The following is a 14021-nucleotide window of genomic DNA, read 5'->3' on the forward strand; positions in this document are numbered from 1 at the left end:
TCTAAAAGAATATAGTGTCAGAACTTTTCTCAACAATAGCAGCAGATATTTATATTAAATATCAGAGTAAGTTATCTGTAGCATGGTGGAGTGTTATACAAAGAGCCATTCATTGCTTGTGTTTTGTAATCCAGTACTATAGGGCATTCTTTCCGTGCAAATCCCAGCAAGTCCTCATGTACTATTATAATGGCACAGCCAACATTCTTCCGAGCCCCCCACAAAAATCATGCCATGCCAAACTTTAACAGAAAGAAGAAAAGAAGAACTTGCTACATGCAGTCGCTATTAGGTCTTAGAACTGTATAGTATGCCTGGCTTATAACTAAACTGAACAGCTTGGAGAATGTGTTGAAAACAAACGAGCTGTGGGTCAGAGGAGTTGGGAGAAATTCTGATTTCAGTCAATTCAGTTTCAATTCAATTTTTTCAACTAATCTGGCATTTCAAAAGAGGCATCATATGATCCACCTGTTCAAAGAGAGGCAGATCAGGAAAAGCCAAAATTGTGAAATATATTCACCTGATTCGTGTCAATATAAAACAATGCTAGGGCCGCATGGTGAAATGTGACCCTCTCTGCATATGTAATCTTTAACCTTTTTGCTTGATCTTGTATAACCGTAGGCCTAAGGGAAGTAGGAGAGTATGTATATAGTTCTTGCTTCCTGCAAAAGCCATATAACAGTAGGAAATTACGAAAGTTGGAAACGAAATAAAATCAGACATCAAGTAGAAATCGAAAAATACTTTACACAGTCTCTCGGAAGTAGTGGAATCCTATAGTTGCAAAAGAATTTGCAAAGGTTTAAAGAAAAGGGGGGGGATTGATATAGAGAACAAACTGCTTATTGCTTAATGATTGTCTCTCTGTAACTTTACATACCAAGGACTGGTGTTTGTCAAGGATTAAGCCTGTCAGAGACTGGTACTTGGGAATGAGGAGCAAGAAGGAACCAAGAGCGATCACAAGACTTAATTAAGTGTTCGATGAATTTACGATCTTGTTAAGAAGGCACAAGTAGAGGCCTTGCTTGAATAGACAGGGCCGCAAAAGATAAGAACTCCTGCCTTTGTTCCCATCCTTGTAGATAATTTAGCTTAAACTAACCATATGGTTCTATACCACTAATGAGAACTTAGATAATAAGAACACTAACAAGCACTAATGTATCAAAACATGTAAAGGACCATACTGCGCAGAATCACCTGAGGAGGGTCAAATAGTGGACAAGTGAGGAAGACTATGGAAGACCACCAGAGGACTCCTGAAGACCACCAGAGACCTTCAATGCGCCTGCGTAAAGGAAATTTGCATATGCTAATAGTTTCCCGGAAAACTAATGAATATGTATAACATTTCTCAGAAATCTAGTGAATATGTATGTAGAACCTGTACTTAACCTGCACAATTAGACCTGACGGTGTGTGCCTTGGTAGAGCAGAGGCTCCCGGTGCACCCAGCGCTGTTTGCTTGCCTCTATTCGTGTAATAAATTGTAAACTTTAATTAGAATCCTGGTTTGGACATGATCATTTTTCACAAAAATGAATGTACTAACCATTGTCCCTTCTTTTCCCTTACACAGATAAGAAAGTTCAAATGCTTTGCTTCCCTTGTTCACAAGTCAGTAACATTTCCCGCTCATAGCATACTTTACAAATGTAAGCAAGTACTATATTCTACCTCTGTATTATCTATAAAACAGAGACAGTAGTTGTGAGGCACAGGAAACTTCAGTGGCTTAAAAGTGGTTACGGATTGTCCATGTCAGAGGCAGGACCAAAAAAATAATTCTGATTCACAGTGCCCTGCTATAACCATATACACTATCTATAGACTATGATTTAGAAAATACCTTTGCCAGCTACAGTATCAGTGAAGACAATGCAGTAGACAAATAATCTTGGAGAGCTATTAGCATGTGCTATTTCATAGTTCAATGTTTTTATTGAAAAACACAATAGATAACTTGGAAATCATGTTTTGTTAAATTTCATATTTCAGTGTTTATATTCATTATTAGATACGCTATTAACAAAATATGATTTCCTTAATGATTTCATTGCTCAGCATCTCTGGCCATCCAGAGACTTAGAGGTGCCTAATTATATGCATATGCAAGTTTGAAAATGCTTTGCACGGCCACTGTCTCTGATACTGTACCTTGTAAACATACACAGGTCAGGACAGGAAGTTTGATCACAGGTCACAAACCAAGACTGCTCCTTTGACATCAGGTACAAAGTCAAACTCCACCCTATGAACAGTCTCATTAGCACAGTAAAAGACATAAAATGCATCTGGATTAAGATTCCAAGTGCTCAGGTCAGGAATTTGAGACAGACAAAAAGGAAAACCAAAGGTCATTGAAGGCAAGTAATTTTCCTTGCATGTAATTTTACTCGAACACTGGACTTCCAAGTACAAGCTGAGACTGATTTTGTTATGTAACATAACATTATATTTTCCTGGCAACAAGATAAAGTTATCTACAAGAAAAATATGCCAGTGTTCTCAAAATGGTCTGTGGTGAGCTATCATCAGGCTTGCAAACACCCTTCTGGTTGGAAGTCCTTCTTCCTCAAGGGATTCTCATCAGGTTTGCAATCCCAAACTGGAAACCACTGCCATAGGGGGTCTAAAATAAATTTTTTTCACATTGTCATGGTTTCAGCCCAGCTGGTAACAAAGCACCACGCAGCTGCTTGCTGGCTCACCTCGCCTCGCCTCGCCTCCCCCCCCCCAGCCATGGTGGGATGAGGAGAAAATATAAAGAAATGCTCATGGGTTGAGATAAGGACTGGGAGAGATCACTCACCACTTATGGTCACATGCAAAAGACAGGATCAACTTGGGGAAGAAACAAAATCAATTTAATTTTCTACAAATCAAATCAAAACAAAACAAGGATATTGGGAAGTAAAACCAAACCTTAGAACACCTTGCCCCCCACCCCTCCCTCCTTCCCAGCTCAACTCCATTCCCGGTTCTCTCTACCTCATCCCCCTGGCGGTGCAAGGGAACAGGGGACGGGGCTTGGGGTCAGCTCGCCACACATTGTCTCTGCCCCTCCTTCCTCCTCAGGGGGAGGACTCCTCACTTGTCCCCTGCTCCACCGTGGGGTCACTCCCACAGGAGACAGTCCTTCAGGAACTTCTCCAATGTGAGTCCTTTCCGTGGACTGCAGTCCCTCACAAACTTTCCTGGTGTGGGTCCTTTCTGCAGGCCGATCTTCAGTCACACACTGCTCCAGCATAGGCTTTCCCATGGAGTCACGGCCATCTTCAGGGGCCTCCGCTCCACTGTTCACCTCCACGGGCTGCAGGGGAACAGCCTGCAATCTCACCACTGTTGCAAATATTCTGGTAAAGAAATCAAAATTTAATCACATAGAAGAGTTAGGTTTGATTAAGAAGTAAAATTGTGAAGCATAATGTGTAGGATTGTTAAGTTTGAAATGTAGCCATAGAAACTTTAGGAACTGTGTTATGTGTGACTATAGGAACCTTAATATTGTTAAAGTTGGAAATAGCTAACCCTAGAAACCTCACTAGGAAGTGGCTGGTTTTTCTCTGTTTTGTTTCAGGAAACTAAGGAAACCATCGTGGACACCAGTTTGCTGCTTGGAAACCCCCTTACCCTTCCCATCTTGATTTGAGTATCGAAGATTCCAGTCAGTAGCGCTAAGTGTAACTGACCAATGATTGTTTTTAAATAAGAATATTGATAAGGTTATATAATCAAAGGACCAATCATTATAAAGGTTAAATTTAAGAATGAGCATAGTATGCATTTTTATGTAAAGAGCTTATGTAACAATGACCTGACAGAAAAAGTCTATAAAAACTGATGGATTTTGATACTAAGTTGGACATGCCTTTGGAGGAGCGATCCTCTGTGTCCCCAGCACTGCAATAAATGAAGTGCCTGCTTCTTAACTTCACATTGGTGTTAAGGAGTTTTATTCCGGATTTCGGTAACACCACGGGCTGCAGGGGCATCAACCTCCTCAGGCACCCCTCCTCCCTCACTGACCTGGGTATCTGCACAGGTGTTCCTCTCACATTCCAATCCCCCTACTCACTACCGGTTCCCATTCTTAAATATGTTATCCCAGAGGTGCTACCACTGTCGCTGATTGGGTCGGCCTGGGCCAGAGGCAGGTCCGACTTGGAGCTGGGGGAGCTTCTAGCAGCTTCTCACAGGAGCCACCCCTGCGGCCCCCTCCCCCAATACCAAAAAAACCCCATGCCACACAAACACATAACACATATGAATTTAGGCACTGGATCCAAGAATCCTCCAGATGCCTTTGTAACCATAGCAGCATCCAATTTCTCACTGGTAAAGTTCTCTAACGCTCTGTTTCTGTGCATCCCCAGAAGCATTTCAGTCTTGCCCAAGCTGAACACAAGGTTACCTACCTCTCATTTAAACTCCACAAGGGATTTATAAAACTAACATTCACCTCTGTCAGCAGGCAGTATCTGGACATGCCCTGCCAGCACAGACCAGGTTCCATGTAAAACAAATTGTTGCTGTGCCTTTTTTTTTTTTCCCCTCCAAAACACTGGAGTAGGAAGTGCTGCTATTGCCTCTCCCCTTATTTACAGCTGCCCTAGGATGGGGAAGATGCAAGTTCATTTCCATCCTATGCCTCCGAGGATATAAACCCATCTCCCAAGTGAGTGCCCTAATTATCAGTTAATAGACTAACTCATATGGGAAATGTCCTTCTTTGTCTTTTCTATTACCACTCTTCCCAGTTCACATGGTATAACTTGGATCAGAGGGAAGAAAAATGAGCATGACTAGCAGGAGCAGGGACACCCAAGTTCTGGTTTCTACTCCTAGAATTATTTATGCATATCTAGTGACTGCTTAAAATAAGGCATACGTGTAAAATGTCCTTGAAACAGACTTTCTTATAGAAGTTCCCAATGCCTAAATTACAGTTAACCTTTCTCTTCTTCCTACACATTGGTCATACTTCAAATTGTATCCTGTCCAGTAACGAGCTTCAAGACAAGGAGTTGAAAGTGCCTTCCCTATTCCAGAGCCATCTGTTCATTAGGACACATGGTGGGGAGATGACAGTTTGGAAACCCTTGAAAGAAGAGAACAGAATACAAGTATCCCATCTCCTGGGCCAACAAGCTTAAAATCCCACATATGCTTCTAAATTTCAGAGCAATCTCGTTATGGAAAGTACCCAAAACTGAAATACCTAGCACTTGAGAGGAAATCTCACAATATCTCTGCAAACAGCTTAAAAACTGAGTCAAAAAAAAAATCAGAGAGCCCACACCATTTCCCTGTCAATATACATTTGCTTCTTACCACACATGTTCTGGGATCTGCTCAGTCTAGTTTCAAAATTCACCTTTCCTGGTAAAGATTAAGCCATCTAACAGATCTCCCAGTCATGAACATGGAGAGATGTGGCAGGTAATTTTCAAGTGCTGGGCAGTCAACTGTTTAATTAGTTAGCATTCAGTGGCCTAATAGCTGAGATGGACAGATTTCTGGAGCAATTCAAAAAGCTAAGCTTTCACATGGATAGATGTGATCATCAATTTACTAGTATAGGTTCCTAGTTTAGGATGGTGTCCTGGTTTCAGGTGGGATAGAGTTAATTGTCTTCCTAGTAGCTGGTACAATGCTATGTTTTTGAGTTAGGTATGAGAAGAATGTTGATAACACTGATGTTTTCAGTTGTTGCTAAGTAGTGTTTAGTCTCAAGTCAAGGATTTTTCAGCTTCTCATGCCCACCCAGCAAGAAGGCTGGAGGGAATGGATGGGGGAGACGATCGGGAAAAAAAAAAGTAAAACTCATGGGTTGAGATAAGAACAGTTTAATAGGACAGAAAAGGAAGGGAAAATACTACTACTACTAAGAGAATATACAAAACAAGTGATGCACAGTACAATTGCTCACCGCCTACTGACCAATGTCCAGCCAATCCCCAAGCTGCGGTGTCCCCATGCCAACTCCCCCTAGTTTATATACTGGGCATGACATCATGTGGTATGGAATAACCCTTTGGCTCGTTTGGATCAGCTGTCCTTGCTGTGTCCCCTCCCAGTTTCTTGTGCACTCCCAGCCTCCGCTGGCAGGGCAATATGAGAAGCTGAAAAGTCCTTGACTTAGTCTAAACACTACTTAGCAACAACTGAAAACATCAGTGTGTTATCAACATTATTCTCATACTAGATCCAAAACACAGCACTATACCAGCTACTAAGAAGAATAACTTTATTCCAGCTCAAACCAGGACACTCACCCAAACACCAATAGCAAACACAGGTTCATAAGCGATGCCATGGCTCCGGTGGACTGCCAGGGACACTTGGTATCCAGGTCATCTGGCAGCAACAGCCAATCGTGCAAATGCCTTTTGAATGCAGGTAAGAGTTGTACCACTCCTTGGCTCCACCAATGGCAGTGTGATTTGAGAGAATCATACCTCACATGAATAATGTGGGTGGCATCCTGCCTACGCTGCCAATGTCAGTCAGGGGACAAGGTGTTGGCAGTCTGTCTAAGCTGCCAATATTGGTCAAGGGGCAGGGTGTCAGGAGGCAGGGTGTCGCTTCCACCCCTCGATTCTCTCAAATTATCACTTGACATGGAGTCATGGCTAGGATATTATTTGGTAGTTCATTAGCTATATAATTAGCTAGGTGAGGTTGGTGTTCTAACACCCGCAGGGTATAAATTACATAGTCAAAGCTGTATGCTCTCCACACTAGGCACTGATAACGTCCTGAGTCTGAGGTTGAAAGCTGGTGCATCATGAGACGGGTACCGTAGAATCACCTCTATCAAGTATCAGATGTGCGGGCATCTGGGAGGTGATTACTATGGTGTCCTCCCAATTGCTACAAGAGAGGCTGTGAAACAGATTACAACCAGCATCCGCTGGTTATATCTAGCGGCCCCAACCTGGGTCAGGGAGTGGCTTGACCATGACTGGGAAAATGCTTTACAACACAATCTACAACCCCATCCACTGATACGAAACAAAACATAAACAATGACAACAAACAAGATAATTTTAAAAAGTACAGCCAAACTCTTGACATCTACCCTGAGATCTGGGAACCAAGAGGAACCATGACCACAATTTGCCAATTCCCCAATCAATATTTTTGGTTGCCACCTGATGCAAGGGCTTTAGATGTTCCTGGATTTTCTTAAGGTCAGTCTCAATGCGTAGATCTTGGTTGACATAGACACAGCAGGTAATATTTACTAATGCGTAAATGCCACCTTGCGTGGCTAGCAAGTACTCTAAGGCTGGATAGTTTTGAACGGTAGTCTGTGGTAGTTGAACAACTTATTGCTGCAGTGCTTGGATGGCATTGGTTATTATGTTTTCTATATTTTTCAGGGTAGCAGAGTGTGGTGGGTTAACCTTGGCTGGACACCAGGTGCCCACCAAGCCGCTCTATCATTCCCCTTCCTCAGGTGGACGGGGGAGAAAAATATGACGAAAGGCTCATGGGCCGAGATAAGGACAGGGAGATCACTCGCCAATTACTATCACGGGCAAAACAGTCTCAACTTGGGGAAGATTAATTTAATTTATTACCAATCAAATCAGAGTAGGATAATGAGAAATAAAACCAAATCTTAAAACACCTTCCCCCACCCCTCCCCTCTTCCTAGGCTCAACTTCACTCCTGATTTTTCTCTACTGGATGATCTCTCCCTGTCCTTATCTCGACCCATGAACTTTTCGTTATATTTTTCTCTCCCCTGTCCAGTTGAGGAGGGGGAGTGATAGAGCTGCTTTGGTGGGCACCTGGTGTCCATCCAGGGTCAACCCACCACACTTCCCTAACATGATTTTGTATTACCTAAGTATTTTTAAAAATATGAAGTGTAATTTTCACTGCCTCTAATGAAAATTCACCCTTACACAGTAAAAGTATCCAAACTAAAATTAAGACATAGTGATAATCAAAGGCAATTTCTGTATTTCAAACTTTGTTTTCTTACGGTAACAGTTCTATTCTTAAAAGGTTCCCCTTCCCCCAATACAAATTATTATTATTCTTCCACATAGATATTCTTAAGTTACACTGTCACTTTGGTTTTAGTGTGCATTAAGCTACAGTTAGTAGAAAGTCTACTACAGAAGCTGCTGTCCCAAGAAATGCAGTTGATATTAATGCAAAGTTTATCTCAATCAGACAGCTCTAAACTCCACATGAGAGTACTAGGAACAGTATGATGAAGTTATTTCTACCCGCCCCCCACCAAATGCATGAGGAAGATTAAGCAAGATGAAACTACTGTGCTCTAACTACTCAACCTTAGTCCAAATTTATCATTTGGAAGATTTTTTTTTCTAACTTTGGACTCCAATAATCCTTGAATAAGTTTTACTGGGTCTATAGCTTGATCTAGCTCCCAAGACAAGCAAACTCTTCATTTTCAACTACAAAAATCTTTAGATGTGTGGTGGGTTGTTCCTGGCCAGTGCTCTGCACTGGGGGGCATGGGGTAGGGGTGTGAGGTGAGAGACTGAGATGGTGCAGGGTTCTTTCTGGATCTCAGTAAGAAAGGTCCAGAAACAAATGGCTTAATAAAATAGCTGTTTTAATAAGACAGAATAAAAAGAGGAATATAGATAGACAGTAAATCTCATGTCCCTTCAGATGTTGGGAACCCCCCATTCATGCAGCATTGAATGGACCCCGTATGGATTTCCCCACAGCATGATGTGCAGATTCTGTCCATGAAGAGAAACTCCTCCTTTTTGGTCATTCAAGCTATTATATGATTTTCTTATAAGAAAATAATTCTATTCATAAAGGATGTTCGCATGACACCTTTTTGCTGTGCTTTTAGATAAAGACAAGACTATGCATGTGGCATAATTGCCGGTACCGAGTGGGAGCTGCCTGCAGGCTCCTCTGTTACAATGAGCTGGCTGAGTTTACCCTGCAGGCAAGTAATTTGTGCAGCATGAGAGACCTAAAGGCCAAGCTGTATGTGCAGCATAGCGCAGCACAGCACAGGCCTGGGCTTACTTAGGTTAACTGTTATGTGGATCACTAACTCTTTGATGTACAGTGGTCTCCCGGTCAGGATCACTGCATTCTACCCCTTTTTCCACATACAGTTTATCTTTCCCAAAGATTATAAATTACAGATTATATTAATAACATATGGGCTTCTCAAGCTATAAGTGTGAGGTCCAATAGAACAGATGTGACCTGGTCAAGATCACTAACTCCTCGAATACAATGTGTTCCACAAGGCTCCCAATATGGTCAGCAACTAAGCACCCACCCAGTTGCTTGCTCACACCCCTCCAGCAGGATGAGGGAGAGAATCAGAAGAGCAAAAGCAAGAAAAAAAAAGTGTTTATCTTGAGCCACAAATTAATAGGTGAAGCAAAAGCTGTGCATGCAAGCAAAGCAAAAAAGAGGAATTTATTCACTTCCCAACAGTGTGCAGATGTCCAGCCACTTCCTGGGAAGCAGGGCCTCGGCACATGTAGCAGTTACTCGGGAAGACAAACGCCATAACCACGAACATCCCTGCTTCCTCTTCCTTTCCTTGAGCTTTTATTGTTCAGCATGATGTCATATGGTATGGAATATCCCTTTGGTCAATTCAGGTCATCTGTCCCAACTGTGTCCTCTCCCAACTTCTTGCCCACCCCTAACCTATTCACTGGGGAGGGTGCAGAGTGGGGGAAAAAAGAGAGCCTTGATGCTGCAACATTCAGCAACAGCCAAAACATTGGTGTGTTATCAACACTGTTTTAGTCACAAATCCAAAATGCATCACTATACAGGCTGCTATGAAGAAAATTAACTCCATCCCAGCTAGATCCAGTACAATCTCCACCCCTTATTCCATACCATTTCTGTCATGCTCAGGTCCTACACTATCCAATACATCCTCATTAACCACCACACCCCTTCCTGTCCTTTGACATATATATAGATATCATTCCCTTAGTCTATGGGCCACATACATCAAATGTCCATCAAGTTCATTCTAGTCCATGACTTGGGCTCCATCTGTTATGGTGGTCACTCAGGACAGGAGAGGTGGCATACTGTGTTATTAGGCACCAAAGCCAACTCACTCCCCCCACAGTGGGATAGGAGAGAGAATTGGAAGAGCAAAGGTGAGAAAACTCATAGTTCAAGATAAAGACAATTTAATAAGGAAAGCAAAAGCTGTGCACACAAATAAAGCAAAATAAGTAATTCATTCACTACTTCCCATTGGCAGGCAGATGTTTAGCCACTTCCTGGAAAGCAGGGCCTCAGCACGTGCAACAGTTACTTTGGAAGACAAGTGCCATAGCTGTGAACATCCTCCGCTTTCTCCTCCTTTCCTCAAGCTTTTATTGTTCAGCACTATGTCATATGGTTTAGAATATCCCTTCAGTCAGTTCGGGTCAGCTGTCCCGACTGTGTCCCCTCCCAGCCTCTTGCCACCCCTAGCCTACTCTCTTGGGGGGGCAGAGCGAGAAACAGAGAAGGCCTTGACGTTGTGCAAGCACTGTTCAGCAACAGTGAAAATATTAGTGTGTTATCAACACTGTTTTAATCACAAATCCAAAACACAACACCATACCAGCTGCTTTGAGAAAAATTAACTATCCCAGCCAGACCCAGTACAAGATGGAAAGAGTAAAATTAAACTACAAATTTTTGAGATCAAGAACAGCTTAATTTTGTTTTCCTACACACATAAAGCAGCAGCTATATTGGGTTAAATCAAAAGTTCATCTAGCCCAGTAGTATGCCTCTTGTCTAGGTGTAACAAGTGAAAAGCAGGTGTGGATCCCTCAGGGACGAGGCACAACACTCAGTGAGTGAAAGCTTTGGCTATATTGAAAGCATAGCATTTCCACAGTGGGAGCCCCAGGCACTGATGCTAGTAAAAATGGAGAAACCTGATGCAGCGGAGCTCTGCTTGGGGTGAGGCTCAAGGGAAAGCACCACAGGGGTGGATAATAAAACTTGCACTGATTAACATATCATACATATGCAATGTCTTGTTTTGCTCATTAGCAAACTTGCTGATGTAATGCAGGTCCTGTTGTCCAAATTCTGAGATCCGCAGCTGACTGCCACGTTGGCACCCTTGCAAGGGTACGTGCAGATGGGGAGAAGCGAACTATCCTGGGTTACTGTAACAAGTTAAGATGTACTTTGGACTCTACATACTCGGATGAGGGTGACAAAGTCTTCTCGCACCCTACACTGCTGTTGTACAATACCTGAGTAAAAGCACAGCAAGCATATAGTCATTTCTCAACACTGTCTTAATAAGTACTTCAGCTAGGACAATGAAAGTATCTTGGTTTGTAGGCATCTTCAGTGGATTTTTTCCTTTAAGCTATTCAGCCTCTCCTGGAAACTGCACAAAACTTTACCATCTATTATACCCAATCATTTGCAATTATAATCTACTATACTAGAGCTACACAGGGCTGCTAGGATAATACAATATTCCTTTGTCTTAGCTGCCATTTAAATATAAGGAGTCTTCCAATAAATTTGAAAATAATTATCTACATTGGTAACCAGAATTTTTTTCCTTTATTATGGCATAATGTCCTGGTTTCAGCTGGGATAGAGTTAATTGTCTTCCTAGTAGCTGGTATAGTGCTATGGTTTTGAGTTCAGTATGAGAAGAATGTTGATAACACACTGATGTTTTCAGTTGTTGCTAAGTAATGTTTAGTCTCAAGTCAAGGATTTTTCAGCTTCTCATGCCCAGCCAGCAAGAAGGCTGGAGGGGCACAAGAAGTTGGCACAGGACACAGCCAGGGCAGCTGACCCAAAGTGGCCAACGGGGTATTCCATACCATGTGATGTCACATCTAGTAAATAAACTGGGGGGACTGGGGGTGGGGGAATCACTGCTCGGGGACTAACTGGGTGTCGGTCGGTGGGTGGTGAGCAATTGCATTGTGCATCATTTGTATATTCCAATCCTTTTATTATTACTATTGTCATTTTTATTAGTGTTACCATTATCATTATTAGTTTCTTCTTTTCTGTTCTATTAAACCATTCTTATCTCAACCCATGAGTTTTACTTCTTTTCCCAATTCTCTCCCCCATCCCACTGAGTGGAGGGGGAAGTGAGTGAGCGGCTGCGTGGTGCTTAGTTGCTGGCTGGGGTTTAAAATAACACTCTGTCATGGTTTATCACTGTAAACAAGTTTAAAACAAGAATGGAAAAACTGATTTTATTTTTTTTTTTTTTTACTTATTTAAAGCAGGGCAGGGGGGTGTGGGAAAGACAGGAGAGGTATATTTACAGGGGTTTTTTTTGTTTTTAACTTACTTTCTAATCCTCCATCTCCCTCCAATTGGACAGTGGACTAAAGAGATACTCTCCAGAGGTGAAGTTTGGGCCAAGCCCTTCAAATTAAAAATAAAAAAAATAAAGTTTTAACCGGCTTGAAAAAGCAAGGAGAACACTTGAACAACAACAACCAAATAGAGAAGAGACTGACACACCCAAACTGCTCAGAACACTTCCTGCTTCCCTGCAAGACATCAGAGGGGGGAAGTGAACCTTTAAGCTGGTTGATTTTTTTAGCATATGAGCCCTAGCCTGCAGGCAACAAGCAGGCACCTCCTTTCCTAGAAGCCACTCATGAGCATTCTGGAGAAAATGTTCTGATCACACACCTTGGACAGCTGCTTGGTGCCCCACAGCTTCTCTTCTGTGTACATGCACAGTAGTTTCAGTCACAAGTTGTATTGGCTTTGCGTGGAAAGGTTTTGGTAGCGGGGGGGGTGTTACAGGGGTGGCTTCTGTGAGAAGCTGCTGGAAGCTTCCCCTGTATCCGACAGAGCCAATGCCAGCCGGCTCTAAGACGGACCCACCGCCGGCCAAGGCCGAGCCAATCAGCGATAGTGTTAACGTCTCTGTGATAACATTTTTAAGAAGGAAAAAAGTTGCTGGGACAGACAGAAACGGCAGCCGTAGAGAGGAGTGAGAACATGTAAGAGAAACAACCCTGCAGACACCAAGGTCAGTGAAGAAGGAGGGGGAGGAGGTGCTCCAGGCGCCAGAGCAGAGATTCCCCTGCAGCCTGTGGTGAAGACCATGGTGAGGCAGGCTGTCCCCCTGCAGCCCATGGAGGTCCACGGTGGAGCAGATATCCACCTGCAGCCTGTGGAGGACCCCACGTCGGAGCAAGTGGGTGCCCGAAGGAGGCTGTGACCCCATGGGAAGCCCATGCTGGAGCAGGCTCCTGGCAGGACCTGCGGATCTGTGGAGAGAGGAGCCCACGCTAGAGCAGGTTTTCTGGCAGGACCTGTGACCCCGTGGGGGACCCACGCTGGAACAGTGTGCTCCTGAAGGACTGCACACCGTGGAAAGGACCCATGCTGGAGCAGTTCGTGAAGAACTGCAGCCCGTGGGAAGGACCCATGTTGGAGAAGTTCGTGGAGGACTGTCTCCTGTGGGAGGGACCCCACGCTGGAGCAGGGGAAGAGTGTGAGGAGTCCTGCCCCTGAGGAGGATGAAGCGGCAGAAATAACGTGTGATGAACTGACCGTAAACCCCATTCCCCATCCCCCTGCACCACTGTGGGGGGTAGGTAGAGAATCCGGGAGTGAAGTTGTGCCCGGGAAGAAGGGAGGGGTGGAGGGAAGGTGTTCTGAGATTTGGTTTTATTTCTCATTACCATACTCTGGTTGATTGGTAATAAATTGAGTTAATTTTCCCCAAGCTGAGTCTGTTTTGCCCATGACGGTAATTGGTGAGTGATCTCTCCTGTCCTTATCTCGACCCACGAGCCCTTTCTTATATTTTTCTCTCCCCTGTTCAGCTGAGGAGGGGGGAGTGATAGAATGGCTTTGGTGGGCACCTGGCATTCAGCCAGGGTCAACCCGCCACACAAGTATAAATTATATGCCTCAAACACATGGCAGAGATGCTGTAAGAACCTTCTCGTAAGCCCTGATGAATCAGGGCAAGGGAAAGTTTACAAGTTCAGCAAGACTGAACTAACTTT

Source organism: Aquila chrysaetos (assembly GCF_900496995.4).
Source record: "Aquila chrysaetos chrysaetos chromosome W unlocalized genomic scaffold, bAquChr1.4 W_unloc_1, whole genome shotgun sequence".
In the NCBI taxonomy this organism is placed as follows: domain Eukaryota; kingdom Metazoa; phylum Chordata; class Aves; order Accipitriformes; family Accipitridae; genus Aquila; species Aquila chrysaetos.